The sequence below is a fragment of the Bubalus kerabau genome, chromosome 13, assembly GCF_029407905.1.
Source record: "Bubalus kerabau isolate K-KA32 ecotype Philippines breed swamp buffalo chromosome 13, PCC_UOA_SB_1v2, whole genome shotgun sequence".
NCBI lineage: Eukaryota > Metazoa > Chordata > Mammalia > Artiodactyla > Bovidae > Bubalus > Bubalus kerabau.
The window spans coordinates 53478981-53497433 of record NC_073636.1 but is presented as its reverse complement, the minus strand read 5'-3'; the positions used below and the strand labels follow the sequence as shown (position 1 = coordinate 53497433).

At 50.9% G+C, this 18453-nt stretch overlaps 1 long non-coding RNA gene across 1 annotated transcript; it reads left to right on the top strand.

Moving 5' to 3' along the window:
* Window positions 1-721: 721 nt before the first annotated feature.
* Window positions 722-10847, top strand: LOC129625702 (uncharacterized). Its single transcript, XR_008701585.1, has 2 exons — window positions 722-7204; window positions 10652-10847. It is a non-coding gene; the product is annotated as an uncharacterized LOC129625702 (long non-coding RNA).
* Window positions 10848-18453: the final 7606 nt, after the last annotated feature.

The following is an 18453-nucleotide window of genomic DNA, read 5'->3' as shown; positions in this document are numbered from 1 at the left end:
CATCCCTAATTGTGGTCCCCTGGACAAATGGCAGGCCCTGCACTCATGAGCATCAGGGCTGTCCCCTCCTTAATCATGCTCACCAATAAATGCTATTTCCTGTCAAAAAAAAACAAAAAAAAAAAACAAAAAAAAAACTCAACATTCAAAAAATGAAGATCACGGCATCCAGTCCCATCACTTCATGGCAAATAGATGGGGGGGAAAATGGAAGCAGTAACAGACTTTATTTTCTTGGGCTCCAGAATCACTGTGGACAGTGACTGTAGCCATGAAATTAAAAGACACTTGTTCCTTGGAAGAAATGCAATGACAAACCTAGACAGCATATTCAAAAGCAGAGACATTACTTTGCCTACAAAAGTCCATATAGTCAAAGCTATGATTTTCCAGGAGTCATGTACTGGTGTGAGAGCTGGCCATTAATAAAGACTGAGCACCAAAGAATTGATGCCTTTGAACTGAGGTGCTGGAGAAGACTCTTGAGAGTCCCTTAGACAGCAAGAAGATCAAACCAGTCAACCCTAAAGGAAATCAGCTCTGAATATTCACTGCAAGGACTGATGCTGAAGCTGAAGCCTCAACACTTTGGCTACCTGATGGAAGAGCTAACTCATTGGAAAAGACCCTGATGCTGGGGAAGATTAAAGGCAGGAGGAGAAGGGGATGACAGAGGATGAGATGGTTGGGTGGCCTCACCAACTCAATGGACGTGAGTTTGATCAAATTCTGGGAATGGTGGAGGACAGGGAAGCCTGGCGTGCTGCTGTCCATGGGGTCACAAAGAGTTGGATGCAACTGAGCAACTGAACAACAACCACCCTTTACCAACCATTTAACCTTTTACAACTTGATATGTAACCTCTTGAGACTAAAATCCCTCATCTGTAGGAGAGCCTTTTTCATGGATAGATGTGTCTGTAGAGTAGAATATTGTGAGGACTGTGGCTCAGTGTTCCCCACTCACCTTAGCAGCACAGAGCAAGGACTCTTGTGTTTCAGATTTCTAGGTCCCTGGACTTCAAAAGTCCACCTTTAGGCCTAAGCAGGTTGAAAGGTGCTGAGGATACCTTTGCCACCATCTGGCTGCCCTTGGGGCAAAGGCGTGGCCATGAAAAGCTACCCTCCCCCCTCCACCACCACCCTGCCTGCCCTTATTCTTAAATCTCCGTTTTGAAAATACAGTGAGTGAGTGAGTGATGTTGCTCAGTCGTGTCTGACTCTTTGCGACCCCTTGGACTGTAGCCTACCATGCTCCTCCGTCCATGGGATTTTCCAGGCAAGAGTACTGGAGTGGGTTGCCATTTCCTTCAGAGGATCTTCCCGACCCAGGGATTGAACCCGGATCTTCCACATTGTAGGCAGACACTTTATCGTCTGAGCTACCAGGGAAGTCCATTAAACAACTTGAAAACATAGAAAGTTCCCAAATTAAGCTTTGACTCCAGATGAGTTAGAGAGAGAAAGATAACTAATAAGGTAGAGAGCTCCCTCCATGCCCCACTGCTGGGAATCCTCACCCCTCACAGCTGACCCCAGAGGGCAAATAGATTCCCTGTTTGTTAGGAGGGAAAAAGAGGTTTGGATAATGTACGTGGCTAAGGTGAAAGTGCCGAGTTAAAGTGTAGCTGTGGCTCCCAGATAGTTTTCAATCCTGTGATTGCCAGACTTACATGTTTTGAAGGACAGTAGAGTTTAAAAGCTGAGAACTGGAGATAGGAGATGGAAGACAACTTTTTAAACCACTCCCATTTACTTTTCATTATCATTTCATCAAAGAAGTGACATTTTGACCAGCATAGGAAGGCCATACCTTTAGGATAAAGGGTAATCGTCTATTTACCCGGCTGTTCCCAGTCTGTGAGCCGAGGACTAGGGGAGGGAGTTGGCTGTGTGAGCCCGTTCTGTCCCCAGCCCCATGGCTACCTGCTCCAACCTCTGCTTTCCCCAGCTTTTGTTCTCCAGCCCGCTGATGGCCTTAATGGGAGCAGTTTGGTTCCTCAGCTTCCTCGGACAGACCAGACAACTGCTTGGCTGGCAGAGAAAGCTGCCAGAAGGCTGCTCACTGCCTGGTTGGCACCACATCCCCTTTGTGCTCTGGACCCCAGACCCATGCAGAAGAGGTACTTCAGCCAAGCCTTCCACAAGCCTTTTCTGAGTGAGTCTGTTTATAGATGAAGGGATTAAATGGCTTTTAAACTCTACTTAGGCTCTTCTTGTCTCTCTAGGGGGATATTACATGTAATAAAAAGCAGGAGCTTTGGAGTGAGTCAGAGCTAGGCTCAGCCCTTTTCTCCGCCACTTATTAGCCATGCAGATCTTCACTCTGGACTTTCATTTCCTTGTCTCTGAAACTGGGGCCACAACAGCTCCTACGTAGTACGGTGGTTGAGTGAGAGGAAGCAATGGACGTAAAACGTGTGTGTCCAGTGAGCGGGAAGCAGCGTAAGAGGGTTGACAGCCTTACTAAGTTGTTACCTATGAAAGTGGCCTATATTTATATGTCATAGAACATGCCTGGTACATAATCAGTGCTGACCAAGTGATTGCTCTTACAATCATAGAGAAATAAGGAAGTCGGATGTGCTGAGGGAACTTAGTTCTAGAGCGAACGTAAAAAGGGGAAGAATTTGCCATCACCTTCCTGGCACCTTCTCCCCAGGAGACATCTCAAATATGGACTGTTAGAGCCACTGACGGAGCCCGCTCGGGAAGCACTAAACAGAGGCTCGTAGTAGAAAGGCTCTGGGCTGTGAGGCTGGAGAAGAGGGGCTGAGGGCTGGTCCTGCTGCTCTGTTGTGGGCAAGTGGCTCCATCTCTGGGTCTGTTGCCTTGTTAACTCCTCACGGGTGAGCTCATAGGGCAGGTGGGAGACGGGCATGCACTGCCGATGGCACCTCACCTGCGGGCCAACCACGTCACCAGTTTTCACTGTGCTCAGAGGGATGGCTTCGCCTACTTGGAGGGCTCTACTATGGTCAGTGTTCCAATCGAAACGGACAAGGCAAGCCATGACTGATGCCGAGAATCAGGCAGTCAGGCTGCAGTCCAGGCGGTCAGGGAACGGAGGGGTGGCACCTGCTAGGAGGAGTCCCAAGGGCCCACTGGGCTGGGCCCAGACCATTCATTGTTCTGGGAGAGCCTGCTGCTGCTTTACCTCGAACCATGTGGTCTGAGCCCTTCCTACTCCAGGCTGTAGCGAACCCCACCCCCACCCCCACCCCTGCTCTCTTCCAGGGAGGTTGCAGCCATGGGCTCCCTGGGGAAGGCGCACCTTCTCTCATGGGAGATGGAGAAGAGTGCAAAGCCAGCGTCCTCTCTATGGAAGAAAGGGTCGTATTTTTCTTGTCCCTGCCCACTGGGCAGAAGCAGGCAGACCTGTGGATTGTCCTGAGGTGTCCTACCAGGAGGGCCAGTGCCAAAGCTGGAGGGAGTATGGAGGAGCCTGTGGAAATGTCAGCCGTGTCCTGGCAAGGGACCCAGTGGCTACAGCAGTCATTAGGCTGGTGTCTCCGGCACTCTCACAAAGTGCTGGGCACATGGTTTGACCTTCTTCAGGCACACTCTGTTCTGCTAGTTTCTTATGTAAAAGAGACTTCTGGCTTCTGAATTTCCCTGCCGGCACTGCTTTTCAGCTGCCATGGGCCACCTTCCTGTTGTGACTGACGGTCATCCATTTGAGGTTGTCCTCAGCTTGGGTCCAGCCAGGGGAGGGAGGAAAGCAGTGTTGAAAAGGACATCACTGATTCCAAAATTATGTCAGCATGACCGTACCACTTCCCAGGCCTTTCTTGTGTCTCACAAGGACTTAATGTCTTCTTATATGGTGAAGTTCCCCCCAAGCCTTCCCTCCCCCATCTTCTGGTTGCTCTGCTTCATCTACTGGAAGCAGCAGGGAGAAGGCACTCGGCCTGCTGAATGAAGCTGGAATTGGGGATGGCGGCAGGACCATCCCAGGATATGCTTGTGATGACTGTATTTTTCCAAGTCAAAAACTGGCATACAAGACCCACCAGTGGAGGTTTGTTGAGGGGGATTAATAGGCAGGGCAACAGAAGCAGCAGAAAAGAAGGCTGGGGCGAAGAGGTCCCAGCTTCTCCTTCCAAGATCAGATAACTTCTCCAGTGCCTTTATCATCCAATCTCACATGACTCCACACAGGGACCCCAGGTCACGCCTCCCCTGTGCAGTGGAGGAAGGGTCCCACAGTCTAGTCTCTCATCTGAAGGTGTGGAGATTCTCCACCATCCACTGTGTGTGGAGGAGCCCAGAGAAGAGCCTGGATCTGGGCTCTGGGACCCCTCACTACTCTAGGGACCTCTCCCAGGGACCTTTCTTATTCATCAAAGGACATGGTTTTTCCCATTAAAAAGTACAGTGTGACAACATGATGTGTACTCAGTATTAAAAATACAGAGGGAGAGAGGAGGAAGAGGAAAATCCACCCGTGACAAGTACATTTTGATGTATTTTGATGTGTTTTCTTGCCAGATTTCTTATACTTGGAGGTTTTTAGCTTTTACATAGCTATGATCATACTGTATGTCACAGAACTTCATAGCCTTTTTTTTCCCACTTAACCCTTGGAAATGCTTCTGCCACACTTTGTTTAGAATGCCACATGGTTTTCTCATTTCCTCTATAATGTATCATTGAGTAGATGGATCATTTGCTTCAATCTCTCATTTTTGGATTTGTGGTTATTGCTTCAATTTAAATACTGCTTCTGTGGACATCTTTATTCATAAAGTCTTTTCCATATTTAGTATATTCAGTTAAACTAGATTTCCAGAAGTGGAATTTTAGGGTCTAAATACATTTGAAGCTCTGAAAACGTTGCCAGATTGCTTTCTAGAAGGCTTTGTCATACTCTTCCAGGGGTGTGCATGTCCTTGCCGTCATTCACGGGGCTGGAGGCAGTTAGGATGGTTCAGTGGCCAAGGGCCATGGCCTCGTAAGCCTGACACATTTGTAATTTCTGGTTGGGGACAAATGGCTGGGAGAGGATGGGCTCGTCAAGGAGTCGGGTCCTGCCGTAGGCCAGGTACTTCACACAGTTGTTATTCCACTCAAATCTCAAAAAAGAGCCCCCATTTCACAGAAGAGGAAAGGAAGGCTGACCTGGAGAAGTAAATTGTCCAATATCACCATATCCTGCCGCCTCCAGTGAGGATAGCCAGGCATCTCCCCGGGACCTGAGGATTACAGTGCTCTGAGTGTACACGTGTCAGGTAATGGGGGTCGGAGGTGGGGCTGGGACCCACGCCGTGTTGTCGGACTGCAACAGCTCACGGAGCCTTGAAGCCAGTGGGGGAGTCAAGCACCCTGGGTAAGGCTGGTCTGATTTGATCATTCAGATGGGCATTTAGAAACTGATGAGACCATGGGTTTCCACGGAACACTACCGCCCTGGGTGGCCCGCCTGCCAGGCTTAGACTATGCTTAGCTCTGTTCAGGCTCAGACTGGGAAAGTAGGGCTGGGCAGGGTGGAGACCGCCCAGAGATAATCTCTGCAGGTTGTTGTATTCTAGGCCTCCACTAGAACAGGTTCCTGAAGCATAGGCCACTGGTCTTGCCATTCCCAGATAGCTAGTAACAGTACAGCTAGGCACTGTTGTAAGCTTTCCACATATTAGTTTATTTGGGTTTCATAATACCTGTGATGTGGTACAGTGCCCAGACCAAAGAACCAGAGGACTCAGACTTGCTCACAGTCAAGTGGCAGAGCCTGTGGACTGGGCTGCAGTTCTGGCTCCAGCCTCCTTCCTAAGCACGGCAGTGTCCTGAGCACAGGGCCCAGCGGGTGGCTGGGAGACGAACAGTGCCCCTGCCTGTGGGACTCTGGCCTTCCTTATGACCTTCTAGAAAGCCTTATGACCTGGGCGGGTAGCCTAGTGCAGGTTCTCAGAGCCCTGAGCCTCACTTTTCTTGTCTCTGAAATGGGATGAGAGGGTTGCTGTGAATGCTCAGGGCAGCCTGATTAGTCACTAGGGAAGGGGGTGTGGAGGGGATGAGGGCATCCTGGCTGCCATGGCTCAGGGACAGATGACTAGGATCCTGTTCATCTTCTCTGAGCAGGGTGGGGAAGCCAGGAGAGAGGGACTCAAATTTGTAGCCAGGGCCTCACATGTGGATTTCCAGCCGGAGCCTGCCCCTTAGGCAGTGAGGTGATCTGACGTGTGGTGCTTAGCCTGCATCACAGTTGATCTGGAATGGTGGGGATAGCGTGTCCGGTACCTGGTGGCTGTAGTGAGGCTGGATTCACCCCCCAAGAGTGAAACCAACTCCCCCACCCCACCCCTGCACAGCTCCGGAATTCATCTGGGTTGGGTGCTGGCACCTAGGGAGGCATCTGGAGCTTGGAGGCACCCACACCCACTGACCCACATCCACTCTCCCTGCCTTCTGTCTTTCAGGTTGACCCTCGGGACCCACAGTCTCATCGTGTCTCGCACAGAGTTCAGCAGAGGGCACAGGTGGTGGCTTGGCCGGTTGGTGATCTCCTGACAGCCGGGTCTCCAGCAATGTGAAGCTTTCGTTTGGGTTTTCCCCCTCCTCTTACTTTTGCTTTATTTTTTATTTTTTGTCCCCCTGCCTTTGTTTTTTTTTTTTTTTTTTTTAATTTAAATGATTAAGACTTCAGAAGAGCAGGAAGTTATGCTGTGGACAGGCACCACTTTCTTTAAAGAAACTCAATATGGACAAAGCATATGTATAAATTTCATTTTTAATTTTTATAAGGGGTTAGGGAGCTATTTTGTTTTTGTCCTTTATTTTCCCTGTCTTCTTTCTTTTACCCATCTCTTAGTTCTGCTTATAACACCTCACTTCCCCAGAGAAGGCCTACCCCTCCGTGGAGAATCTGGGGACCTCTCCTGGATCAGGGGGCATGAGGACAGAAGCAGGCCTCTGTGCCGCCTCCCCACCAGGTGCAGGAACTGCTGGACTCCCTGGTGGGCTGCTCCTGTCTGGCCCTTCGGCCTTGGAGATGATCAGAGGCCAAGAACCACCGAGAAGGGGAAGACCAGAGCTTGGCCCGGAGAACTCAAGAAAGAAGATCCCTGTTTGGAGTTTGTCTTTTTTAAGTGGTTGGAAACCCAGAGTCACACCAGGACTTACAGAGGGAATTGTTTCCCTCTACTGCCCTTCATAACCAGGGGTTCTGACGGGGGAGGGCCCGAAGGTGACCATCTCTTACTCCCCGGTAATTGAGCGGCCAGCCCCCCCCAGCTCTACAGACCTACCTTTCTGTCAGTGATCTTCCTCCCAGACGATGATTCCCTGGGAAAAAATGTCGTGCCAAACCTCTGCCTAGGATACAGCAGGGTCTTCAGCTGGCATCTGTCACTCCTGTGACGTCAGCACCCACCACCTCCTGCCTCCAGGATCATCTTCCCAGATGTGCCCGCCAGATGTCCAGGGTGTCAGAGCCCCCTGAGACCCAGTTGTGACCATTGCCATAAGAACAGGGTGTCCTAAACTGGCTGTTAACTCCTCACAGTGCAGCGTGTGCCCTGTGAGCCAGGCCCCAGGCTGTCATATATGGTGACAATGCCAAGCGTCGTCTCCCTCCCCGCAGAGCCTTCCTGTTAGGTGCCCACCCTCAGTGTAAACGTGTCTAAGGGAAAGGATGGACCTGGCTGAGCGGGTGGACCACAGCCATCAGGTGACTGGGCTTGGTGGCCGTGACTCCCGACCCCACCTCCAGTGTCTGTCTGTGTAGCCTTTCTTCCATTCTCCATCGACACTCACGCAGCCTCCCTCTTGGGCTTTCGAAGAGGCGTGTCCTCTCCCCTTGCCAGGAGGAGAGCTGTTCCTCTTGCCCCGTACCCAGAAGCCCCTTCAGCTGTTCCACAGGCTTCTCACCCCAGAACAGCAAGGCAAGGAAGGGAAAAGGAGTTCTTCTTTTGTGTTTATCTTTGTTGTTTTCTCTAAACCAGCGTAGAATGGATAGGGGGAGATGTTGGAGGGCATTTAAGTTGGTATGTGACCAAGGGGGGCTTCCCCCCAGAGCCACAGTCCTTCCACCCTGGGAGTCTGGAAGAGACCAACACAGCATCAGCCCAGATTTGCAAACTCAGCAGTGTGTTTGCTCACATTCTTTCCGCCTTTTCTCAAGGCTTCTTCCTCCTTCTGGGCAGATGGCTGGCTGTGGTTAGCAGGGTCCGGCAAGGCGGCAGGTGGTGACCAGGCCCCTCACTCCCCTGGGGATGCGCTGAGCTGCAGCTGGAAGAGCGCAGCCCCTAATTGCAGTTGGTGCCCCTTCTCCGCCCCACCTCCCTGCCCTCCCCTGGGGGCAGCTGTCTGTCCACGAGCACATGGGGAAGCAGTCCCTGGACTCGGCACCCCCACCTCTCCCTGGCCACAGCCCGCACTCTGAAATCCTAGCGAGGGTTCACGTCTAACAGGATATTTACCTTTTGCTTATCTTTCCCTTCTGCCCTCCCCAGATGTCTTGGCTCTGAGTAAGGTCCCAGGTGGCCATACCTTTTGGGCGAGGTGGGTGGTCTCGGTCAGGTAGCAGCGTCCACGTACCTTGGTCTTGCAGGACTCCCAGCCCATCCTTGCTTGGTGGCAGGACCTCCTTCCCTAGCTCCTGAGGCCCAGCTTGTTAGCCCCAAGTGCCTGTCTCTCCCCCTCCCCTGCTCTCCACTTCGTCTGCCTCGGCACCCCGCAGCCAGTGGAAGGCAGCCTGAAGTTAAGGCTGGCTCTGCCTGGGTAGCTAGCTGTCTGTGGCTCAGCCACTCTGCATCTCTTCTCGCTGGGGTCAGCCACCTGTCCCTTCCTGCCTTTTCACCTGGGTCTCGGGCCTGGCAGCTGCCCTGGGGCACATCATCTCAGCACCACCAATTTATTAGTCCTGTGCAAGTTGTAGAAATCTCTAGTCCTTAAAATAACTGTCGGTTGTTCTCTTGGGATCTGTGGAAAGGAAAGTCTTCGGAGGGAGGATCTGAGCTTCATTCTCCCTCAGTGAGAGGAATCAACAAGACAGATCATAGTGCCTTATTCCATTGCCCTCTCCGCCAGACCGTCTGGCTTAGTACATGGCTTCTGTCTCCCTGTCTGTGTCCATCTGTCCTTTAAACTCACTCCCCCACACACATAGCCACGTGGGAGGATGGCTTCCCCGCGACCTCCCCATCCCTTCCTCAGCTGTAGCCAGCCATGTGTCCCCACCCACCCCAGGGCACAACTAGCAGCTTCGCTGAGGACAGAGCTGTGCTGTAGACGGGTGTGCGCTCTGCCCTCCTCCCCAGCAGATCCCCACCTCTTCCCTCCAGCCAGGAGGATGCACGTCTCTTTCTTCTAGGCCTTCAAGGCCAGCTCCATCTGACCCCCTCCTGGGCACAGGGACTAAGGCCGTGGACCTTAGCCTCCTCTCATCCAGAGGCAATGGGTCAAAAGTGGAATTCTTTCCCCTAACCCGCTGTGATTCGTGCCCCCATGGCTGCCTTTCTGAGGGAGTGTATTCAATGTTTACTTAAGAAATACCCTGTTTACAGCTGGAGGAGAAACTTGCCCGTTGCTGGGTGGAGATTTGACTCTCTGTACGGCTCCTGGCCTCCTTTGTGGCACTGCCCATGGTGACCCCAGAGCGAATGAAGGCAGGGGGCCAGGGCTGGGGCACAGGCCCCACAACCCCTCTGCCCCTGACCTTGCGGTGCTAAGACCACTTGCCACCTTCCTCACAGCCTTCATTCCCCGCCTCTCATTCCCTTCTTCCAAGATCTCTCTCCTTAACATATCAGTTATTTCCTAGAAAACCAGTGTTTGGAGCAATAAGATTTTTTTTTTTTTTTTTTTTTTTTTTGCTTGAGTCCTTTTCTAAAAAGAAAAGAGCAGACATTGTGGGAATCTTCTTTCTTTTCCTGCTGTTGCTGTTTACCTTTTTAGAAAACAGCTCTAACTTGGATGGATATCTGGGTTTCAGCCTCAGGTTATCCTTAGGAAGCTTGGAGAGGTAGGATCAGGCCTCCACTCCCTAACTCTCTGCTCCTGCCGCCCAGGCTCCCAGCCCTGCCTACCAAATGCGTGCCCACCTTTACTCCTCTGTGCCGACCTCTCCCTGCCTGTCTTGGCTCTGCCTCTAAGTGGGACTTTTAGGTTCTTGTCCCTTCCCCATCCTGAGCCTGGGCAGGGGGCCCAGCCGCTGGAGTCTCCAAGACCTGGTAACCTGAGAAGAGCTGAGTTGTGCGGCTCCAGGCTCCAGACCCCTGGCTTGGGGCTGAGGCGCAGCCTTAGGGACAGTGTGGGCCATTTCCGATCCTGCCCTGCCAGGCTTCAGTGGCCAGGCCATCTGGAGAGAAGGCACTGGGAGTGGAGCACCAGGATGTGTCATGAGGTTGGCTAATGTCAGCACACATAGTCAAGGGCTGAGTCCGCTGCCAGTGGCTCCCAGAGTCCCTAAGATTAGGGGGTAAACAGGAAGGAGACCCCTGCATCTTTTTCCCTGAGAGGCTTCAGGAGGAAGGGACATTTTAAAGAAGTCTGTTCTCCAGGTGCCTCTTTCCATCAGAGCAGGGAGGATGTTGGAGTGATTTACATTCGTGTGGGGCCAGCTTGGGTGCAAGGGAGGTTTTAACCCAGGCACAAGGTTAGTTTCAAAGACTAGTTAATCTATTTTCTTTGTTTTCTTTTTTTTTTTGCACAGAAGCTGGTAATCTAGGACCTACGTGTGAACAACTTTATATATGAATATTTTTTGTACTTGGTTTACTTGGGTTGGTATGATACATTATATTTAAGTTCCTTGAACACTGTGGATCCCCCTAATGTGTATGAATGACTGAGGCTTTGTAAATTAAGGGACGTTTGTGTGAATAAAGTTATTTGATGGGGTCAAAGAAGCCATATGTGATTTGAAAAGGAGTGCCTTGTGGTTTTGTCGTCTCCTGTGCAGAGGAACTTGTGTGGGTCCTGGTGGGTGAGCAGCAAGAGAAAAGGATTCTCTGCTGCTTGGTGAGAAAATGCCTCGTGGCCTTGAGTGGTCTTCTCCCCCTCCACACCTGGGGCCGGAAGCCACCCCAGGCTTGCTGTTCTCTCCCCAGGGGTCCAAGGCCTAGCCAACTTTGCCAGCTGCCCAGACATCCAGAGACCCTTCCTTCCAGCCCCAGCTCTGTGCTTCCGCAAGTTCTGCCCCTAGGGACTTTTAGTGTAGAAATGAGAGGAGTCTCCCAACCCTGGCTACAAGGGGAAGAGGACTTTCTTGGAAAGCTCAGCCGGGAGGTGGCTGTTTAGAGGAGCAGGGCAGAACAGCCATGTGGGGGTAGCAGCCCTGTGCGGAGAGCATCGGTTGGCCTTGGAGGTTCTGGGGAAGGGAAGAATGAGCATACAGCCCATCACCTTCTGCCTGGCCAGCACAGAGCACGTTCCACAAAGAGTGAGGACTGGCATTAAAACTCAGGTGCTTGGTTACCTGCATGGTGTGTGTGCCCCTCTGCTGAGGAGAGCACTAAAGCCCAGAGAAATCCAGGCTGCAGGGTGAACGCTTGGTGAAGAGGAAAAGCCACGTGCAACGCGTCGCTGGGACAGGTGTCAGCCGGGCTGCATGTCCCTTCCTCTTCAGTGAGGGTGGTGATCGCTACCTTCAGAGAAGCTGAGGGCTCCGTAAGAACGTAGTCCTGGGCCGGGCATTTAGAAGGCTCTCGAAAAATGGGTCTCTAGTTTCCTTTTCCCAAAGGGACAGAGTTGGGATTCTCTGGGAGTCTGCTGAACTCTGGACCCTGACTCCTGGTACTGCACAGCATCTGTAAAGCTTAAAAATCAGGAAAGAATTGGTGTTTGACATGGGACCTACCACTCAGACTTTTCCTGAGGAGATCTGGTAAGCCCAGGAGTCATAGAGCTGCAGGAGGACAGAGTCAGAACTCTGGAATGTGGGTTTAGCGGAAGAGATAAGACAGGCTCCCCGCCTAATCTGAAAGTGAGCAGGCTGCATTCCAGGCCCAAGCCTTGGTGTCCAGCAGCTGCTGGGGATGAAGCTTCTAGCAAAGGACACTTCTGTGTTTAACCTGGAGCTTGAAGAAAAACAACCCGCAAGCGTTCTGGGTTTTTTGTTTTTTGTTTTTAAATAACTACTGAGATAATTCACCCTTTTGAAGGGTACATGGCTGTGGTTTTTAGTATATTGAGTTATGCAGCCATCACCTCTTAATTCCAGAACATTTTTATCACCTCAAAAAAGAAACCCATGCCCACCTGCTGTCATCCCTTCCCAAACATGCTCCTCACACCAGCCCCCCCCCCACCCAGCACACACACCCCCGCTCCGGCCCTAGGTAACCACCGATCTGCCTTTGTGTCTGGATTTGCCTCTTTGGATATTCCATATAAATGGGATCACATAGTAGGTGGCCTTTTGTGTCTGGCTTCTTTCACTTCATAATGTTTTCAAGGCTCATCCCTGTTATTTACTTATACCAGGGTTTCCTTCCTCTTTATTGCTCAATAGTATTCCATTGTATGGAAATACCACATCTTAGATTTTATCTATCCACTCACCAATTGGTTGACGTTTGGATTGTTTCCAGTATCTTGGCTATTACACATAATGCCACAATGCAGATTCGTGTACAAGTGTTTACGCGGACCTGTGTTTTAATGCTCTTGGGCACATACATACCCGGCAGTAGACTGCATCCAATGCCTACAGCAGTTTTTGAGGATCTGCCAAACTGGTCTCCACAAGGATATACCAACACAACACTGTAAACCAATTTTTTAAAAAAGAGGGGGCACCATTTTACATTCCCACCAGCGATATCAGAGGGTTTCACTTTCTCCACTTCCTTTCCCACACTTGTTACTGTCTTTTTTTGCGGTCATCCTCGTAGGTGTTAAGAGATGTCTACACCCCTATACCACTAATGGCGGACAAGGGAGAACAGTGAATAGCTACTTTAGATTCCCTGCTGCTGCTAAGTCGCTTCAGTCGTGTCCGACTCTGTGCGACCCCATAGATGGCAGCCCACCAGGCTCCCCCGTCCCTGGGATTCTTCAGGCAAGAGCACTGGAGTGGGTTGCCATTTCCTTCTCCAATGCATGAAAGTGAAAAGATAAAGTGAAGTCACTCAGTCGTGTCCAACTCCTAGCGACCCATGGACTGCAGCCACCAGGCCCTTTCATCCATGGGATTTTCCAGGCAAGAGTACTGGAGTGGGTGCCATTGCCTTCTCCGGTTTAGATTCCCATCCAGTCACTACTCCAGCAGGCATGGGGTGCAGAGTTCAGAGAACACAAACTGGCTCTGCTGTTTGTTGGCTCCTTGACCCTGAGGCAGATCACCTTTCTGACTTGATTTTCTCATCTGCAAAGTAGTAAAATCCCCTTCATGTGAGAGTTGGCAAGCCTGAAAGTTTTCATGGTGGGCACTCCAGAGCATTTCTTTCTCTCCCTGTCTCCCAGGCACTGTGGGTTCATTAGAACTGGGATCAAAGTGGAGGGGCTTTGAGAGGCTCACTGTGTGTCGGGTGTGGGTGTGGGTGTGAGTGCTGAACCTGGGCACACCACTGGGACATGGGGTCTCTGGAGAGGGGGATCTGGGCGCCCTTCACCCAAGTAAGGAGAGGTCACACATCCAGGCCTGCACTCCCCATCCCCTCCTGCCCTGCTTCCACATGTCCCTCCAATTCCAGCCTCTGGCTCAGTCATTCGGTAAGTAGCCGCTCCAGCCACCAGCACGTTGCTTATGAACCAAGTGGGGCCTGTGGGCTCCACATCTAGGGGAGGAAGGACTCAAAAAAGACAGGTGCGTCATGGCATGCCTGGCCTGAGGCAGATGGACATTCGGCTATGGAGTGGTTGTGGTGGAGACATGCTGGACGAGGTAAGGCCTGATGCCACACTTGGTCCAACCTGTGGTCTGACCTGAGCCCCCAGCTCTCTCCAGGCCACACTGCAGTCCCCAGCCCACAGTGCCCTGACAGGCTGCAGTGGGCACAGCACCCAGCCTTTGTTAGCCTTTCAACTTGGAGAGTTGCAGCATCTTCCTGCTACCCAGGAGGTCTTTGCATCGTATCCCACCCTGAGGACCCAAAGGAGAGCTTGTGGCATTGAGACCAACTGCTCAATCCAGCCTTTGCATGGCAGATTCCCCTTTAAATCATCAAAATAGCTCATGGCACAAACCCTCTGAGCTCCCACTGTACTCATGGGATCATCCAGACCCTCTCCTTGGCCTGTCAGGCCCTTCTCCATCATCCTCCCTAGACCCTTTTGCTACCAGCACCCCTCAGGCTCTACCGTCCAGCCATCTCAGCCTCACTGCTCTCCTAGAAGCACACACAGGACATTTCCATTTCAGTGCCTTTAGCTTGCTATTCCTGCTGCCTGGAAGGCATCGCTTCACTGCTCTAGTTAGGTCTCTGCTCATGCCCTTGAGAGAGCTCTCCTGGTCCCCTTATCCAAAGAAACACCCAATCACTATCTCAAGCCCTTTAACCTGCTTTCTTTTTCCTTATAGAACTTAATCACTAGCAGAAAGTTTTATGTGTCACACACGTGTACAATATACAAGCGTGTGTGTGCTGCTGCTGCTGCTAAGTCACTTCAGTCGTGTCCGACTCTGTGCAACCCCATAGACGGCAGCCCACCAGGCTCCCCCGTCCCTGGGAGTCTCCAGGCAAGAACGCTGGAGTGGGTAGCGTGTGTGTGAATGTATATAAATACATTAAACAGGACCCAACATGGCCCATAATTGGTGTTCACTACATGTTTATCCCAGAAGGACGGCAAGAAGCGCAAGCGCAGTTGCAAGGAGAGCTACTCTGTGTACGTGTACAAGGTGCTGAAGCAAGTCCATCCGGACACCGGCATCTTATCCAAGGCCATGGGAATCATGAACTCCTTCATCAACGACATTTTCGAGCTCATCGCTGGTGAGGCATCGCGCCTGGTGCATTACAGCAAGCGCTCGACTATCACATCCAGGGAGATCCAGACCGCCATGCGCTTGCTGCTACCTGGGGAGCTGGCCAAGCACACCGTGTCTGAGGGCACTAAGGCTGTCACCAAGTATACCAGCTCCAAGTAAATATAATATGCCAGCCGCTGTTAATGGAGAAGGCAATGGCACCCCACTCCAGTACTCTTGCCTGGAAAATCCCATGGACAGAGGGCCTGGTGGGCTGTAGTCCATGGAGTCACTAAGAGTCAGACACAACTGAGCAACTTCACTTTCACTTTCACATGTTTATTAGGCTTCTCAGGTGGCACTAGTTGTAAAGAACCCAGTCCGCCAATGCAAGAGACATAAGAGACGTAAGTTCGATCCCTGGGTCAGGAAGATCCCCTGGAGGAGGGCATGGCAATCCACTCCAGTATTCTTGCCTGGAGAACCCATAGACAGAGGAGCCTGGTGGGCTAAAGTCCCTGGGGTCACAAAGAGTGGGACATGACTGAAGCGACTTAGCATGCACATGTTTATGAAGTAGATGGATGAGGGCACATCGTACCTGCAGGAACATGGCCCCATGGGAGGAACCTGCTCAGGGGCCTGCAGGGTAGGGCAGGCCCCAGCCCTTGAAGCAGGGCTCCTGAGCCTAGCCACCCTTGTGGCTTGGCCTGCAACTCCTGTCTGCTCATGAGTTTTAGTCCTCCCATTCCCACCAGTGCCTGAGAAGTAGGGAAAAAACAAGCTATGTGAGAAGGAATCACCAGTTGTAGATGATGATACTAATTTAATCTTTAAGCTTTTTCTGTCAAAGGCCAAGAGGTAAGTACTTTAGGCTTTGCAGGCCCTGGGCCCTGTTGCTGCCGTTCAGCTTCACCATGTTCCCACACGAGCAGCCACACACAGTATGTAATCAGGTGAGTGTGGCTCTGAATCAATCAGACTTTGGTCATGGACACTGAAATTTAGATTTCACATGATTTCCACTACATTGTCACAAAATATTATTTTTCTTCAACTATTTAAAAATGTAAAACCGCATATCCAGAGCAGTCTACAGTTGGACCTGTGCAGTAGACTGCATGGCCTGGAACTGATGAGTCCAGCTCAGATTTGTGTCTCTGGGTCACGTGTTATGTCCACAGGGGTGAGTGAGAGGTCATGTAGGGTGATGGGGGAGAACCAGGCCCAGAGGCTCTGCTTCATCTCTAGCTGGTCTGTTGGCTGCAGCTTGGTTGGGGGAGGAAAGGAAAGTGCAGGGAGATGGACATATGTTCTCGAATCTAGAAAAGCATGAAATACAATTGGAACAGGAGTCCAGAAACCTGCACCCACATCCAGCGCGGCCTCTTGCCAGCTGCAGGATGTGGCAAATTCTCTCCTCTCTGGGTTGAATAGTATGGTGGATTCTGGGGCCAGACAGAAATGTTAGGATAATCACTTTACCACTGACAGTCTTGTGACCATGATGTATCATTCTCTGAGCCTCAGTTTTCTCATCTGTAAAATGGCAGTAGTATCATTACCCACTTCATAGATTTTTCTGAGGATTAATGACAGTGCATGTATATTGCAGAGTATAGCACCTGGCATGCATTAAATTAGCCATAAATAATATATATTGATAATATTTTTTAAAGAGGAGAAACATCCTGTAAGGTGCTTCTTAAAAAAAGGGAGGGGGCTCAAAGTTCAAATACCAGTAAGCAATGCACCGCTCCATGTCCTAATGCATCATAAAGGCTCTGAGAAGTCCTGTTTCTCAAGCTTCGCGGATCATCAGCGCTTCCACATCGAATGCCGATAACATCTCCTGACACCAGTGTTCTGGGAAAATGCTTTGAAGCCCACTTTGAGAGATGCTAAACAAGAGAATCTTTGCAGCTCTTAGATCCTAATTACCTGTCCAGGGACTTTAGCCATCCTATCCTGTTTCACATGGGGCCAGAATCACTTCCCTCTTGCAAAAGACTCCAATAATTGCTTCTGCTTGGTCTACTGGCTCCTTGAGGGCAGATCAGAATATGAGGAATTTAATAACCATGGTCTGGGTACCCTGCCAAAATGCTGCAGGGCCCCAGCTCAGACAACTCAAATGTGGTGAGAACACAGAGAGCAGTTCCCCCCCGCCAGCAGACCAAAGCCACTGCCAAAGCCCTCAAATTCCTGCTCCCCATGTTGGCAAAGCCCCACCGCCCTCCAGCTAGTGTTTACCCACTTTGATGAGCATTTAGCGTTCTGCTGGGAGGCACCTGTAGTTAGTGGGGCCGCACACAGGCCCTGCCATGAGACCGGCTCGTTCAAACCAGCTGGCTCTGCCTCCTTCAGGACTCAATTTCCCCGTATGTAAAATGGAGGTGACAGCTGCATCTGTGTCTCTGAGGTTTCAGTATGGCTGCCTAGACTGGAGACCCCAAAGAACAGCAGCTGAAACAAGCATAACGGGGCATGTGCCGTCCAGGGCTATGGTGCTGGTGATATGGAGTCATCAGGGTTCCCATCTCCTGTTGACTTCCTGCTGCAACACCTTCCACAAGTAGCTTCCCAGTCAGGTTCATCTTTAAGGTCACTTTCTAGTCCAGGAAGCCGGCTGGAGCTTCAGGCATTGTCTCCTCATCCCAAGTGATAGCAAAGAGGGAGGGAGGAAAAGAGCTCGCCCTTCCTTCTCTGGAGGCTTCCCTGAAGTCCCATGTCACCACTTATATCTCACTGACTTGGCAAATTAGCACAGGGCCACATCTGCTGCCAAGGAGGCTGGGACAAGAGGGGGGCAGTGGACCTGTCACTAAGGTTGAGGGAAGACTGGATACTGGGAAGTCAAGTACTGAGGATGCCTCTGGCTCATCTAATAAAGGTAAGGTATTATCATTATTGGGCTTCCCTGGTGGCTCAGATGGTAAAGAATTCACCTGCAGTGCAGGAGACACAAGAGGTGTGGGTTCAGTCCCAGGGTGGGGAAGATCTTCTGGAGAAGGAAATGGCAACCCACTCCAGTATTCTTGTCCGGAGAATTCCACAGAGAGGGGAGCCTGGTGGGCTACAGTCCATGGGGTTTCAAAGAGTCAGACCGACTGAGTGACTAACACACACACACATATTATCATTATTAATAACAGTGCTGCAGATCTGGGCTCAAAAAGGAGAGAAAACAATTAGCCAGAAGAGATACAAGGGCACCTTATTCAGAGCTGGCAGAGTGGCCACCTGTGTAGTACTGGGGAACTACCCAGGGCTGGGTATTTAGTCAATAGTTATGTATCCACTGCTATTCTGGGACTGAGGGTAGAGAAGAGATGGCTGAAGAGGCAGTATTTTATGATAATTAAGACTGGGGTCTGAAATATGCTTTCTGGATAGAGTCCCAGGTCTGCCACTTCCTGTGTGATCCTGCGCAACTTACTTAACCCCTCTGAGCTTCATTGTCTTCACCTCTAAGTTAGAGAATATAATAAACACCATCACAAGATTATTCTGAGAGTTCAATGAATTAATACAAATAAAGTGCTTTGAACACTGAATAAGAAGCACTGGGATCTCTTGAGTGGGTCGTGAAGCTCCTTAAC